The 16,796-nt window shown below is 46.2% G+C and overlaps 1 protein-coding gene across 1 annotated transcript in view; it reads right to left on the reverse strand.

Annotated features, from left to right (window-relative positions):
- Window positions 1-16,796, reverse strand: part of LMBRD1 (LMBR1 domain containing 1) — a 701,604-nt gene that overhangs the window by 1,920 nt on the left and 682,888 nt on the right. The gene's annotated exons all lie outside the window — the stretch shown is intronic.

The raw sequence follows: 16,796 nt of genomic DNA on the forward strand, positions 1-16,796 counted from the left end.
TTGAATTCATGGAAATCCTTATGGGCACCATTGTTTTCTCAGAGACTATAAAACAGTTCAACAAAAAAGGCACTACGTACCAACAAAAAATTCATAGCACATTACAGGGAGCTGGCTTTGTATATACTATACCAAAGTAAGGTATAGAGGGCACAGAGTCCAGTGGATCCCCAAAGGTATAACAGATGCTAAAATAGATCATCTCTAACAGCTCTATTTGTGGTAGTGTGGTCAAGCAGTTAGGGTTATCAGGAGTTGTCTTAATCGTTTATTGTATTCACTCAGGTAAGAACTGATGGCACACACTCAGAGACTGAACCCAGACCAATTAGGTAAGTATCAAAAAGGTATACTTCGGTTTTATTTCTGAACCAAGCAGAACTTGCCACAGGTAGGTAAATTATACTTTAAAATGAAAGGCTGTACACAGAAATGCAATTGTAGATGAAGTTGGTATTGTCAAAGGTTTGTATTTGCTTTAAAAACAGATCAGAATACTTTGAAATTACTTTGGATTACTTTTGCATTACTTTTTAGTTACATCGACGACTCGGGTGATATGCCAACATATCACCCTGTGGGTCTTACAATACAGAGGTAAGTAAGAAAATGTACGATTCAAAGTACAGTTACTTTTGTTTCCAACAGAAAACAGGTTGACAGAGAATATTTCATAGGAAAAATCACAACATGGGTTCCTATGGAGGAATGTTATTGGTTTGTAGGTAAGTACACAAATTGCAGCTTTCTGGGTGTTTGGGGTTAAAACCAAGGATAACCAAGGTTCAAGGAGGCACTCGAGTTACACCACCATTGGCACTAGGGCGGCCGGGTGCAGAGTGCAGAGGCCCAATGTTCGCCAATGCGGTTAGGGGGCCTTCGGTCAGGGGCTGCTCACAAGCAGGCCACTGGGTTGTGGGAGCAAAGCTTCTGTGGTTGAGACCAGCACTGCAAGGGCCAACAATCAGCACAGGAGCTGCACCACCAGCGGCACGGAGGCGACCAGATGCAGGATGTCAAGGAGGCTTTGGGAGCCCTGTTGTTTCTGAGGAGATCTTCGGTTCTGAAGAGATGCTGCAGGCTCGGTCAAGGAGTTTTTTCTGAGGGCGACCACCGTCAAGAAAGGTAAGTTGGAGTGTTGAGGGTTGGGAACATCGGTGCAGGGGTGTCTTTGGGAATCAGGTTTTCTTACCAGCTCTGGTTGAGGTCGGGGGGGACCCCTTAGGTTGAGGCTGCAGGCATGGGGTATAAGGCCGATGATCACCGGATCCCAGGTAACGATCACTGTGAAGACCTCCGTGTGATGTTGGGAGTCGAACTTAGGCCAGGGTGTCAGGTGCAGAGTGGTGCAGAACCGCTGAGCTGGCTGGATCCGGGGTCTGTGATGAGAGTATTTGGTTGAGCAAATCCACTGTTCACGGGAGAATGTCTGTTTGGTGAAGGCAGGGCAGGTCCTCTGGGTCCTGGATGTCTGCTCGCTGCTTAACATGCCGGGCGTTTAGCTGGTTGCAGGTTGAAGTCAGGACAAGCCAGTAGGGCTGGGGCCAGAGCAGTTGGTGTCCCCTTCTTCCTCGTTTAGCACAACTCGTCGGTCCTTCTTTCTTCTTCTCGAATCTGAGGAGGCAAGGTTCAGGGTTGCACCTTAATACTAAATTTAGAGGCCTTACAGGGGTTCGCAGGTTGAGACCTATGGGTCCCTTCCTTGGGGTGAGTACACCCCCTATTATGCCACCCTCCAGTAGGAGGGGGCATAAGCCTCTCTTATTGGCTATGTCCCCTCATCTTCAAGATAGAGGGGATTGAGATGTATGATTCATCTCGCCTTCCCCGCCTGAGGAGTGGGGTTGGCAGAGGTGGGCACACCTCTCTTCCTGACTTGGTTTTCCCACTGGTTCTCCCACCCAAAGTCGGGGTCAGAACCGGTGGGCGCCAATTAATGGGGGCAGCAAAAGGCAGGGTCAGCTAACAAAGGCGGCAGGTCTTTGAAACTTCCCCTTCGTGAACCCAGCCCATCCTGGAGGAGGAGGCATGACACCTCTGACCAGGATAAGCTATGTTTCTGGACCCAGAGAGAGGGGGCCCTCTACCCAAGGGTCCAGAAACCTGTCTGGTGGTGACAAATGGCGTGTAGCCATTCAGGAACCACACCAGTGCTAGCTATATTTCAGCGGGCATCTCCCAGATGCCATCTGAGTGCTTTTTACATTCAATCCCACTGACATCAGTGTGGGCTTAATGTGCCGAGAAGTTTGCTACCAAACGTCCCAGGTTTCAGAAAAGCCATTATGGAGCTATGGAGTTCGTAATGACCAAGTCCCAGATCATATACTCTTTATGGCCTTACTGCATACAATGTCCAAGAATGGACTTAGACACTACTTACACCTGTGGTCTAGTGCACCCTGCTAGAGGGGTGACTTACCTAGGCCATAGGCAGTGGATTGCAGGCATGGCACACAAGGATGTGTGCCATGTAGACTCTTCACTTTTCTCTGCACCAAAACACGTAGTCTGCAATGGCAGTGTGTGGGTGTTAAGGTTCAGGGTCTCTAAGGTTTGCACAACAGGTGTTGCTGCCCTTAGAGGCCCTCCCTGGCCACAAGAAAAGCCCAAAATCTCGGAATTCTGGTGGATGACAAACTTACTATGGGGGACCAAGTATTATGGTGACCTCAGCATGCTTTATGGTTCTTAGAATAATCAGGAAAATTAAGATCTTCCTTACTGAGAGCAACCTTAAGACCGCGGTGAGGGCACTTATAATGTCACGTCTGGACTATTGCAATAGCTTATACAGTAATGTTCAAAAACAACATATGAACAGGTTGCAACTGGTCCAGAACGCGGTGGCTAGAATGCTGTCCGGAACATCTAAGTTTGCCTCTGTCAAGGGAGAACTCAAGAAATTGCACTGGCTCCCAGTAAAGCAAAGAATACGCTTTAAGGCATTGTGTATTGTCTTTAAGGCCGTTAATGAAATAGGACCTGAGTTTCTTAAACGTAAACTTCAATGGTATGTTCCAGGTAGACTATTACGGTCAACTGGGGCCACACAAGTGCAAGTCGCCTCATTCAAAAAAACTAATTAGGGAGGTAGAAGTTTTATTCTCTGCGCTTCCAGAGCCTGGAACAAACTCCCTTTTCAGCTTAGAAATGCCCCAGACCTTCTTTCCTTCCGTAGGGGCCTGAAGACATGGCTCTTTTCTCAGTAGTATGCCCTCAGCTTCTCCAGGTAACCAGTACTTAGCGAGAAGACACCCTAGGCTAACCATGCGCTCTACAAATAACATAAAATAACAGTGCCCTTGGTACGCAAGGTACCTTTTACAAGGTCTTACCTGTGGCCAGAGATGTGCAATTGTGGTACCGTTTTGGGAAAGAACACAGGCCCTGGGAACCTGATTGGCAGGGACCCAGGGCACATCAAGCCAAAGTGCATCAAGTGTCAGGCAAAAAGTGAGGGTTAACCAAGCAAAAAGGGGCACTTTCCTACACATTTTATGATTAATTCAGCAAGAATAGCATATGATTGAAAATTATTGGTATTGGAGAAAATATGCATGGGAACCTATAAAGCACATAACTAGCTGCAACGTTATGCTTCACTGTAAAGCGTAGGCAGTACATACCAAGGAACGGAATAGTACAGGCAGAGTGGGTCTTATGAAAACTAGATATTTACTATGCAACACTATGATATTACCTCGTTTGCAAGAAGGCCAGCCATCAATAGATAGTACCACCTTATACCACGACAGCGTCCATGCTTGTATACATTCCACACAACAAAACCCACATTTAGGATAATCTCCCATCACAAAAAACATCTACCAACGCTTCACCGACCCCCATATTATCCCAACTCTTCAAAAACCACACAATATACATCAATTCACACTGATTTCCTTAATACAACAACACATCACTCCTAACACTCCCCCATCATTTATAAATACTAGGAAATTACTCTATGAAAATTCCTATCTGACTGCCTTTCATCCCCCAACATTACTAATAAGGCTTTTACATTGGGTACTAACTTTTCACTAAGGCGATCAATAATATATAAAAATGCTGTCAAAAAGGTTTTCCCAAGAACAGTAATTAGGACAACGTGCATTAAATTCATAACAGCGAAAACCTGTGTAAAGTGCTTTGCAGAATCTTAGATAGAGGCCTACCATATAGTTACATTATCTACTACTGTTCCCAAACCTTTCTAGGACCTATACTTGGGGCGCTAGCTTATCACGGAGGCTATACATAATATAAATACATTATATCCCCAGCAGCGTAAAGGATTATGTCTAGTACATCACATTCATGATGTGATTAAAACTGAGCCCGTGATTTTATCAAAAGGTTTTCCTCAGGATAATACCTAGTATAAAGTGCATTAAATGTATAGCAGCAAATTATGTTTATTGCTTTGCAGAATCTTATAAATGATTATATTTTTTACAACTGGTCCTTCAATAGCACACATTTTTTCTATCTTCGCATTAACAGTTTCCAAAAATGTACAAAATCTAAAATACAAGGGTATATTCTCACACTTCATAACAGTTGTCAGAAAAATATCAATAATTCTGATCTTCAGTACAGTGAAGGCAGGAATTAAAATACCCCTTCACTCTTGGAAAAAGACTGAACATGAATGCAACCAAATGGATCAGAGCACGGGGGCATTTTCTCAGAATGGGTACGTCTACAATCCCCTATCTGGGTTAAAATTTAGGTCTTAGTCATTTACAGCTGATAAACTGGGCTACTTGCTGCAATATTAATTTCAGCTTTCATTGTGGAATCCAAGAGGTCAACATCAAGGTATATGATGTCAATCACCTATTTGTGATCCAGCACTGTACGGGCAGCCGGGGAGATAAAACGCTTGTGCTGAATTTACTCGAAGTGACTGTACTATAGTATAAAAGAAAGGAGCAGTAAAATCGCACCCGTCTCCAGTTACTAGTCCAAGTCAAGGAACAAGACAGATAGTGGCTCTTTCTTCAATCTGTGTATGTTAGGTAAATTTCCAACACCACCTCCATTTCAATGTAATGGTATTAACCTCAACGAACAAGTTACTTACTTCATTAACGCCTTATCTGATAGAGACTCACTCTAGCCGCAGATTGCTTACCTTGAATATCCCTAGGCATCAGACTGGATCCGTAAGATTTTCGAGCAGTACCCCTGTGCGCTGGAATCGCTCAGTACCGCGTCAGCGTCGTCTGCATCAGAAGTGACGTGCACAGTACCTATAGAGGCACCACCTCAGCAAGCTGACATCAGTTACTTTAGAGACTTTCCACAATGAGAACTGACCACTGGTGTGGAAACGACTAAGGCCCTGAAAGGGTGTCCCCTTACACCTGAACAGGTTTGCAGAGTGGGGAGGATGGGAGGGTCTGTTAGGAATCTACGGCTAGATAGTCTCTACCAGATAAGGCATTAACTAAGGTAAGTTACTTGTTCATCTGATAGCGACTTCTAGCCGCTGATTCTTACCTTGGAATATATATCCAAGCAATACCTCTCCGGAGGTGGGTCTGCGAACCCGATTAAACCAAAAACTCCTGCAGGTCAGAACGGAAAAAGTGCCCGTCACAATGGACCTGACTGTCCAGGCAGTAATGTTTTTGAACTGGGGTCACTGATGCCCATTTCGCCATCTGACAGATGCCCACAAGAGGAACAATGCAAGCTAGTGCAGTGGTTGCAGATTTGCTCTAGTGGAGTGAGCCCGCAATCCTTCAAGGAGCTATCTCTTGGCCAGTGTGTAGCAGATCTTAACGCACAGAACGATTCATTGTGAGATCGTCCGCTTAACAGCCTTCTCTTTCTTGAGTCCCACATAGCCCACGAAGAGTTGATCATCCACACAGAACTCTTTTGTGTGGTGCAGAAAGTTGGCTTAGTATACGGTGCACCCTTTTTTAAGTGAAGCACCTTGCACTAATCTAGACTTCCCTTATGGTGGTTTTAGTGATCTTAGACGACCTTAGAAAGCTCTCTAAGTGGTAGCTGTGGAGAGCTGCCTTCAGGCTTAGCCGAGAAGGAGTGTTAAGCAGCTTGCTTTATCAGATCTAATCATGTAATGTAGGTTAAAGGAAAAAGAGTCACACAGTGTAGTTATAAAAATATGCCTACTTATTGTATTACACTTATTAACACATTGGTATATCTCCTACCCGGAGATATCAACACAAGTACACAAAAATACTTCAATTGCAAGAGGTAACAACAATACACATTGGTCTCCAGGGGAGAACAAACCATATACTAAGAAAGTGGAATGCAAACTGCGAGTGAAGTCGGGACTTGGACCAGGAGACTCTGAAGAGTTGGGGGACCCAAGAAACCATGCAAGGTAAGTACCCAGGAACCCCACGGAGGCTGTGTGCAGAGTGGAAACACAGCCACGTACTCAATTGAAGTCAACAGGAAAGTTACTGTTGCAGTTTTGAAGAAGAAGGACCCCTCTCAGTGGACCCTGAAGAAAGCTTGTGGAAGACAGAAGGTTAGAGTGTCACCCCACCCGGGGATTCCTCAGGAACCAGGATACCTACACCAGGGAAGCCGGGTGCATAGGTGCGAAGTGACGGTGGAAACCGCCTTAGACCACAATGGAGAACTTCAGTAAAGATACCGCTGGTAAAGACTGTGCAAAAGTCCCGTGGAATCCAAGGGTGGATTTTTGAAGAGAAGAACATGCAAGCAGAAGAGACAGAGTCTATGCCACCCGGAGGCGACCAGGAGGCATGGAAGAGCAATGCCCACGGATGACGGAAGATGCAGGAGCGATGATTGTGACCTTGTCATTGTAGGTGTGAGGACCAGGCGATGCTGAGGAAGACCAGGAGCCGTTCACAAGCTGTCCCAGGTAGTAAGTCGAGAACCAGGGGTTGGTGTCCAGTGGGAGCACCAATAAGCCTTGGCAGCCGGAAAAGATGTGGAAAACATTAAAGGAGCAACGTTGGGACCAGCAAGGGACTCACCAAGTGTAGGAGAGTCAGAGAAGGCCCCGAGCAAGCAGGGGAGCCCACTGAGGAAGGTCAAGACCCTCAAGAGCACCCACAGGCCAAAGGCACAGGAGTCGCAAGAGGACCTCGAGCAACTCACGAAAGATGGTCCACAGTGCAGAGAATGCAGTTAGGATGCTGATCTTGGCAGGAAGAGATGCTGGAGCTTCTTTTAGTCCAAGTGCAGAGCCAACAAGCCTCGACAATGGCAAGTCGTCGTGGAGCACATGGGTTCACTCCCAGTGGTTCCGACGAGGGATACTGGCTTCAAACTTGTTGGGAGGACAGGTCAGGCCGAAAAACCACCTGCGTTGCTGAGCCTTTAGAAGTCCATGGGACATCAGGAGCAGCAGCCCGGTCAGCTTTGTTGCCGTGCTTGCAGATGCAGGGTAGTGACTCCTTCACTCCAAGGGAGATTACTTTGTGTGTCTTTGATGCCCACAGGTCTGTTGAAGATCCTGCAAGAAGCACAGACACAAACGAAGAAGACTTGCTGAACAGCGTGACCAGGAGCAGCAGGAGTCTTCCTTGATGCAATTTCAGGTCCAGTGAAGACCAAGTGTCCAGACAGTCGAAGAGTGACATGGTTTCAGGCATGAGTCTTGTACCATGACGAATCTGAGGACCTACGCACAGGTAAGCCCTTTTATACCCTAAGAAAGGGGAAAGGACGACTCTGGGATCCCTCCCAGAGGAGGGGCTAGACAGAGGGGAGGATCCTTCGATGGCCTTTGCCCAGTTTCACACCAGAGCAGGTGCCAACGGCTCACAGAACTGGTTCCAACTGGAGTTGCCCTTCGAAGCAGTCTGGTGGAGTTGGCAAGCACCCCCACCCCAGACCAAAACACTAAGTCCTGTCTGGGAGGTGGCAACACCTCCCTGTGACAGGAAACTTACTGTCTACCTTCCCCTGCTCAAGCTCAGCTTAGCAGCATGAGTGTAGAATCGTGTCTGGGGTCAGCAGCAGCACTAGCTTGCTGGTAGACCATGGAAGGTTGTTACCAGTAGTACTGGGGGCTTCCCGGAGAAGGACCCCAGTGCATGGAATCATACCTCCACCAAAAAGTAACGGTGTTGGGGTATGATTCCAACATGTTTGATACCAAACATGTACTCTAAACAAGAGCTGGGGAGAAGGAGCTTAATGAAGGTCCAGTGCCTGTGCTCCCAAGTACTGAATAAACCAAAATAATGGGTCACTGTTCCTAGAAGAAGACCGAGGATGTTGTTCTGGAGAAATGAGAAGGAAAGTCAAAGTGACTTTTACTTGGTGCCCTAACACATCCTAAGGGATGTCATGCTTCATCTTAGGGTGGTGCTCCTCATCGGGCCGGCGCTGCAATGCCCGAAGGGTTGCTTTTGCGGAGATTTTTTTTTTGTACATGGTATGAGGAGTGTGAGGTAGTGCTCGTGCAGTGGGGAGTGAGTTTAAAAATGGCTACAGGATACCTTTGCTAATCGAATTTAAAGAAAAGATTCCTCTGTCATAAAAAAACTAAAACGGCTGTGGCTGCTGAAGGGTTATGATGACCCTAAGTAGCTATGACATACAAGTGTGTGAATGAAACTATATATAGGGTAGGTCGAAATTTTTTGCGCCTTTGATGGTCTCGGAAGGAGATCCCTGGCGCTTCCTCAGGACCAAAGGGAAAAGAAAACTGGTAGTGATCCAATCTAGAAAGACAAAAGGGAAGGGGGAGAGGGTACAGACAAACAGTACATAGAAAGGAAAATGCTACTTACCCAGTATGCACCTGTTCTTGGCATATAGAGCTGTAGATTCATATGCGTTCGCATAGATCGCCATCTGGTGTTGGGCCCGGATGTTTGCACTTTGTTTTTCTTCGAAGAAGTCTTTGTAGTCACAAGGTAGGTGACTCCTCCTTTTGGTGATAGTGCGCATGGGCATCGACTCCATCCTTAGATTGTTTTGCCATAACAGGTGATGATGGAGTTAGTAAGAGTAGTAAAGAGATGTCCATGTAAAATGTATCGAAGTAAGATATTACTGCAACAGATAGAGGTACCCGGGGAGGTGGGTGGCTGCATATGTTCAGTTCAGTTCAGTTCATTTATTTGTTTCGAAGGTTAAAAACCATCATGAAAATACATAATAATCATAATATGTAATCACAAAAAGAACATTCTGAGCAACGTCACAATTGTTAAAAAAGTAGACAGAGAGAAAGTTTATCCAAATAAAAAAGTTAGGTTTTTGTAAAAGATAAAAACCTGTGATCAACAGTGATACGAGACCCCGTATTATAATAATATTTCCCGTACCTCCCTAACCCACCCTTCATCATTCCCTTGTGTTTCTCAATTTAAAAGCAATTTTGAGGAAACTTATAACAGCGAATAAGGTTCGCGTTTCAGCGGCTCTTTGCAAGAACAATAAGGCAGGTTTAGCATGGATAATATTTGAGACCTTTAAGACATCTACTAAAAATCTTTGGCGCGGTGTTTTATAAAAAGGACACAATAATACAAAATGAAGGGTGTCCTGCGGAGACCTATTGTCGCAGCCGCAGGCACCCTTCTGCTCAATTGTTTGAGTGAAACCTGATGGATAAGCTAAAATATGATGCAACAAATTGAGCCTAAACCTCTCGTGGTGACTGTACAATAAAAAGAGGTATGGTTCCATGCCAGCTTGATTAGAGACAAGGGAGTGGGCAACTGCCGAGGATTTAGCTAAATCCAACTCCTTCCTCCTGCCATTAAATTTGTCCAACAATGAGCTTTGAACATAGTGTCTGGAGTATATGTCCACCCTGGAGGGGTCCAGGAATAGCATTTGTTCATCAATATCCCCCAGAGTGTCTTTAACATATTTCAGCCATGGGATTTGAAGACATTTCTCTTTCGACAAACAATCCTGGATGATCTGTCTGGATAGTCCTGCATTTGGATTTGTCCAAATTTTGAGCCAGGCCAGTATAGGTCTCAGTCTGATAATGTCAGCAATATATGTGATTCCCAGCTCTTCATGAGTAATTGCTGCAGTGATGCTCGGCGGAAGTTTTAGCAGTTTTTTTAAAAATTTGTCTTCCTCACTTTGAATTAGTTGTGCCTCTCTGCAGCCCCACACTTCTGCTCCATAGATGGTCTTGGAAATACTAACTGATCTATACAAAGTCATCACCTGTTCTGGTGACCAACGACCCATTCGACGTGCAAAGCTCAGTATAGCCCCATTAGCTGACACTAGTCTCCTTGCCCTCTCCTCAATCAGCGGGACAAAGTTTAACTTATCGTCAAATAGAAGGCCCAGGTATGGGAATGTTTTGACAGTGTCCAGGACCTGATCCCCCAGTTTGAATACAAATTTCTTTCGTGGTTTCTTCCCCGCTATCATAATGAATGATTTTTTCATGTTGACGGAGAGATCCAAATTCCTCATGAAATCCGCGAAACCCTTGATTAAAAGTTGCAGACCAACAGCTGTTCGGGCTAGGAGCACCGCGTCATCGGCATACAAAAGCACTGGCAGATGACGCGTGCCCACCTTAGGACAGTCAGTTCCCAGTGCAACGAGGTCATTCTCCAGGCCATTTATGTAGAGGGAGAACAAGAATGGCGCCAGGATACACCCCTGTCTCACCCCGCCCGAGCACGGGAAGGGATCAGTGCTCACCCCCCCCGCACTGTAGCGGACCTTGGCAGTGGTGTTCCAATGTAGCTCCCTTAAAATGTTAATGAGATCCGGGTCAATGCCTAGGTTAGACATAAGTATCCAGAGTTTGGCTCTGTTGACATTGTCAAAAGCTGCTGCTAAGTCCATAAACCCCATATACATGGTGCCTTCAGACGTCTTGGTATACTTAGCAGTGATCAGGTATAGGTTAAGGCATTGGTCGGTGGTTGACCTGCCTGTTCTGAACCCATACTGGGTGTCCACCAGGGTGTTATTGGTGTCAGTCCAATCTATTAGTCGATTGAGGAGTGCCCTTCCTAATACCTTGGCGGAGACGTCAATGAGCGAGATTGGTCGATAACACTGCGGGCTGTCCCTACAGCCGTTTCTTGTAAATAGGGACAATCACCGCAGTGGACCATGATCTCGGCAGACCCGTTTTAATTGCTGCATTCAAAACTCTTGTTACCATTGGAACCCATAGCTCAGTGTTGCTAAGAAAAAGATCCGGGGGGGTCCCATCCGGGCCCGGGGCTTTGTTGCGTGTTAGGCCTAAAATTGCTTTGCGAACTTCATCCAACGATAGTTCAAATTTATCTGCCCTTGGTCCCCTCCATATTCCGTCACCAGTGTCCATCTCCTGTTGATTATACAGGGATTTGAAATGAGCAATCCAGTGTTCTGGTAAGATGTTAGAGCTGATGACTGGAGAGTTTGAGTCGTGGAAGCAAGGTCTATTTATAATTTTCCAGAACTGGGCATAGTCTTTGTTCTCACCAGCCTCCCTAAGGTCTGCCCATACTTCTTTTTGAAGGGTCCCTTTCCTGATCTTTAATTGATTTTTGTAGTTTTTTCTGCAGCGAGCAATTTCTACCTTGTCCCTTGGGGTTTTTTTCAGGCTCAGTTTTAGATCTCTTAGCGCTTTGGAACAGATAGAATCAAACCATCTTGGTGAAGATGACTGCGTTGGGGGCTTCTTGGTTGTTAGGAGTCTCTCGATTATTTTAGTCAAGTTCTCAAACGCCTCTACTACTCCTTTGTCCTCTGAGGTGTGTTCTAAACAGGTCTCTATGTGGGCTTTCCCTTCATCCACTAATTTGACATAAAATTCCTGGGGGTTGATCACTGACCACCTTAAGCGTCTTCCTTGGTCTACTGGTTGAATTTCAGATTGATGAATCAACCCTGGGTCTTTTTTGGTTAAATCATTCCCTTTGAGTTCTATTATAATGGGATTATGATCACTGTGGGGGCTCCACTCTGTCCAGGTATTTAAGATCTGATCTCTTGCTCTAGTTGAGATCATTATGTAATCTATTATAGACCCCCCCCCTCTGCCCTTAAATGTTGGTGTTAGGGATTCGCCTACATTGAGAGCAGCTAAGTCCATGACATGACTGAGGGCAAAGTCTTCTAATAACTTCATCAGAGTTGTTCCCTCTTTGCAATGCGAAAAGTGGGGGCCCGTTTCTAATGGGCAAGCTGACCAGTCAGGAGTTGGAGGGAGTAATTTGGGGCATAAATGACAATTAAAATCACCCATTAACAGAACAGTTGGTTCTGGCCCCTTTGTCCTTTGCTCTAGTTCCTCATTTAGTCTGCCTTCCAGCTCCGCTAATATTGGAAATTTCCCTTCCACTGGGCCGGAGTTATAAAAGTTTACTAACAGTAGACTCTCCCCCTTGTGGAGAAGTCTAACTGTTTGTATGTTGTCTGAGGAACAATCTGGGTAAGACCAGGTACCTTTCAGATCTAAGTCCACATAGACTACTAGGCCTCCTTTTGCCCTACCCGAGTTTGTTCCTTGTGCGGGTCTGAAAAAACACTTGTAGCCCTCCAATTGACATGGGCCTGAATCCTTTGCCCAAGTTTCTTGGAGTGCTATGACATGGAAGGATTTTATAAATTCTACCCATTCCTTACTTTTAAATTTGACTTCTAACCCTGCAATATTCCAAGAAAGGATGGTCAAACCCTCCATCTTGTCCTTGCCTTTTGTTGTGGGAGTCAAAGTTAAACTGTCCTCCCCAGCTATAGGTAGATCGAAATTGGATGAATTGGCTCCCCTCTACCTCCGTGGTAAGTCCAATCTCCCAGATTGGGTACTTTCCTCAGTCCCACCTGTGCCCCATGAGTCTAGGCCAGAGCAACCACTGGTAGCCAGGCTTACTGCGCTAGTGATTTCTGTGGGTGTGAGTCAATCAATATCTTCTAATGATTGAAATGGGGCAAATCTATTTGTCCATTGTGCGCAATCTCTGGGGGGATAGGGCTGTTCAGGGCGGCTTGCTAGTCTCGGTCTGTGTGGGCGCTGCGCTCTAACCCGCGTCCACCCTCCCTCGTCACCCCCATAATTATTATTATTATTCCTGGATCTAGGGTAAAAATACCCGAGTGGGAGTGCACAAATGGTACTTGTTTGGTTCCTATTGGAGTTCTTCAGAATGTACTCAGCCAGACTAGTGTCCGTGAAGTGTGCAACTATGCAATCACCTCTAATGTCTTTATTCCTTCCCCCAATCCAGCTTGCCCTTCTTACACTTGCTATCTCTCCTCTCTCCCCCATGCTTAAGGGTCTATGGATATTCAGCCACTTGGAAATTTTGGTGAGCAGTTGATAATGGGTTTCTCTCTCATTAGGCCTAATTTCCGGGACCCCTGCAAAAATAACTACAAAAGGACACTCCTCGGGGGGGAGATCTATGTGTGGAGCATTGTTGTTATAAAAGGGCTCAGGGTCTGTATAACAGTTATTATAATTCCCTTCCCTCTGGGTACGATCGTCCTGTCTCCATTGCATTAAAGGTTGAGGGATCGGTTTCTCTCTTTGTGTATTACTTACACCTTGATTGTGTCTTCCTCTGGAGTTATCGTTAGTACCCCCTTTAGGGTTTTGGGCAATTTTGGGGGCCTCATGAACCTGGACTATTTCTTGGTGGGAGTGACTGACACAATTGCTATTTTGTGCTCTCTTTGAGTCTGCCTTATCATTTGTGGTTACCTCAGTTGAATGGGGTGGAGCAAGTGGAGTTTTTGTAAGTGTGTGCTCTAGGGCTTTAGATAGTTTGGTGAGCTCACACATTATTTTATCCACCTTACTTATAATAGGCTTTAATTGTGTCGTGATGAAAGATTCTAGCTGTATTTTCAAATCCAAAACTACCGTGTCAATCCACCCTGGTGGTGCGGATTCTACTTGAGAGTCATTTGCTGCTATTGTGTGCTCTTGGGTGCATGATAGAGAGTTGTCTCTTGGTAGTTCTTTCCGCTGTCTCTGATGTCCCTTATTTCTCCCCAAGCGCTTCCTTTTTTTCCTACTGGGCATGTCATTAAGCTCAGAGATTTCTACGCCTGTGATTTGTGCACAGGAGACGTCCTCTATATCATTGGTTGTTTGGGATGCACTGCCCTGAGTATTTGGGCTATTTACTAATAAGACATCTCTATAGGGTGTTTGAATGATGGCGTTAAGGTTAGGAGAGGAGGATAAACTCCTTTCCATGCGTTCAATTTCGCCAGTCACTTTCTTTAGCATTAAGTCGATTGCAGTTGGTTTCTTCCCATTTGCAAGGGCGCCCTCCTTCATAGTTTCCCCCCGAGTTGGTTTAGGGGTGGGTTTTTTGTTTGATTTATTCCCAGCAGAGCGAGTGTTGGGATGAGTGGACATAATTCCCCTGATGTCAAGGGTAAAACTGCTGTTTTTCAAAGGGATTCAGTACCCTGTCCAGCTTCCCTGCGCAAACAGGTAATACAATACCTGGGTCTATTCACCGATGCAGGCGCTGGGGCCAAGGGGGGTTGCCCGTCCCGTCCCTCGTCGTCCCCTGACGGCCACAGACGGCCCGCCCTCTGCCCGGGCTCAGCCCGGCGACGCCCGCGCGCGTCCCGCGACGCGGGGGGAACCTCTGCTGAAGTAGCGCCTCCGGGCGCGCTTTCCGGCGGATGTGGGCGGGTCACTGGAGGGCTGCTGGGGACTGTAGTCCTCCTCCACAGCGGCCTCGGTGTAGTGGGAGGCGGCGAGGGAGACTACCTGCGACTCTCTGTCCCCCAGCCCAGGAGCCAGGAAAGAACTGTTGCGTGGCGCTGTGTTTGCAGCTCAGAATACGATCCCCCCGCTCCACCGGGGGAACCTCTGCTGAAGTAGCGCCTCCGGGCGCGCTTTCCGGTGGATGTGGGCGGGTCACTGGAGGGCTGCTGGGGACTGTAGTCCTCCTCCACAGCGGCCTCGGTGTAGTGGGAGGCGGCGAGGGAGACTACCTGCGACTCTCTGTCCCCCAGCCCAGGAGCCAGGAAAGAACTGTTGCGTGGCGCTGTGTTTGCAGCTCAGAATACGATCCCCCCGCTCCACCGGGGGAACCTCTGCTGAAGTAGCGCCTCCGGGCGCGCTTTCCGGCGGATGTGGGCGGGTCACTGGAGGGCTGCTGGGGACTGTAGTCCTCCTCCACAGCGGCCTCGGTGTAGTGGGAGGCGGCGAGGGAGACTACCTGCGACTCTCTGTCCCCCAGCCCAGGAGCCAGGAAAGAACTGTTGCGTGGCGCTGTGTTTGCAGCTCAGAATACGATCTGCATCGTGGCTGCATATGAATCTACAACTCTATATGCCAAGAACAGATGCATACTGGGTAAGTAGCATTTTCCGTTCGAGGCATATGAGTTGTAGATCATAGCATAGACTATGCATCAGTTATTTTCCAAGCGGTGGCTAACCTGTATCTGTAGCAGTGGTTTGAAATAATGTTTTTAAAACTGCCTGGCCCACACTAGCTTGTTCTTTTACAAACACATCTACACAATAGTGATTTGTCAATGTGTGTGGTGTAGACCATGTTGCAGCTTTGCAGATGTCATCTAAGGGTATGTTCCCTAAGAATGACATAGAAGCCCCTAGCTTGTGTGTCGAGTGTGCTCTAGGGGGAATTGTTAAGGTGCGTTTAGCTTTAAGGTAGCATATTTGAATGCACTTAACTATCCACCGTGCAATACCTGCTTTTGAAATGGGATTTCCTTTATGTGGTGGTGAGAAAGCAACAAAGAGTTGTTTAGTCTTCCTAAAAGACTTGGTTCTTTCAATTTAATAAAGTAGCGCCCTTTTCACATTTAATGTGTGAAGAGCACGTTCTGCTACTGAGTCTGGTTGAGAAAAAAACACGGGTAACTTAACAGACTGGTTGAGGTGGAAAGCAGAAATGACTTTGGGTAGAAATTTTGGGTTAGTTCTAAGAACCACTTTATTGTGGTGAATTTGTAAAAATGGTTCTTGTATGGTTAGTGCCTGTAGCTCACCAACTCTTCCAAGAGATTTGATGGCTATAAGGGAGGCTACCTTCCAAATCAGAAACTGTAGTTCGCATTTGTGCAAAGGCTCAAATGGCGGGCCCATGAGTCTTGTAAGGACTATATTAAGATTCCACACAGGAGAAGGTGGAAGTCTAGAAGGAATGATTCTTTTAAGTTCTTCCATAAAGGCTTTAATAGTAGGTATATGAAACAAGGACAAGTGTTGTCTGTTTTGTAGGTAAGCTGCTATTGCAGCAAAATGCAGTCTTATTGATGTATATGCTAAGTTACCCGTTGTAGGTGTAACAGATAACAAATGATGTTTTGAATTGAAGCATCAAGCGGATTGATTTGATTGTTATTGCAATAAATTACAAATCGTTTCCATTTTGCTGCATAGCATGCTCTTGTGGTAGAGCATCTAGCCTCTTTAATGAGGTTCATGTAGACTGGTGGAAGATTAAGATAGACAAACTCTATGATTTCAGGTGCCAGATCGCAAGGTTGAGTTGACTGGGATCTGGATGCCTTATCTCTCCATGATTCTGAGTGAGAAGCTTGGGGGAGAGGTGTAGTTTTTGATGAGGAACTACTGATAGTTCCAACAGTGTTCTGAACCATGGTCGAGCCCATGTGGAGCAACTAGGATCATTGTGAGGGAGTGTTGTTTGAGCTTCCGAACCACTAATGGAATTAGCGAGAGAGGTGGAAAAGCATAAGCAAATATCCCTGACCAATTGATCCATAGCGCATTGCCTTTGGACAATGGGAGTGGATACCTGGATGCGAAGTTTGGGCATTTTGCATTGAGGTGTGTGGCGAACAGATCTATTTCTGGGTACCCTCACATTTGGAAAA

Source organism: Triturus cristatus, chromosome 6 (genome assembly GCF_964204655.1).
Source record: "Triturus cristatus chromosome 6, aTriCri1.1, whole genome shotgun sequence".
NCBI lineage: Eukaryota > Metazoa > Chordata > Amphibia > Caudata > Salamandridae > Triturus > Triturus cristatus.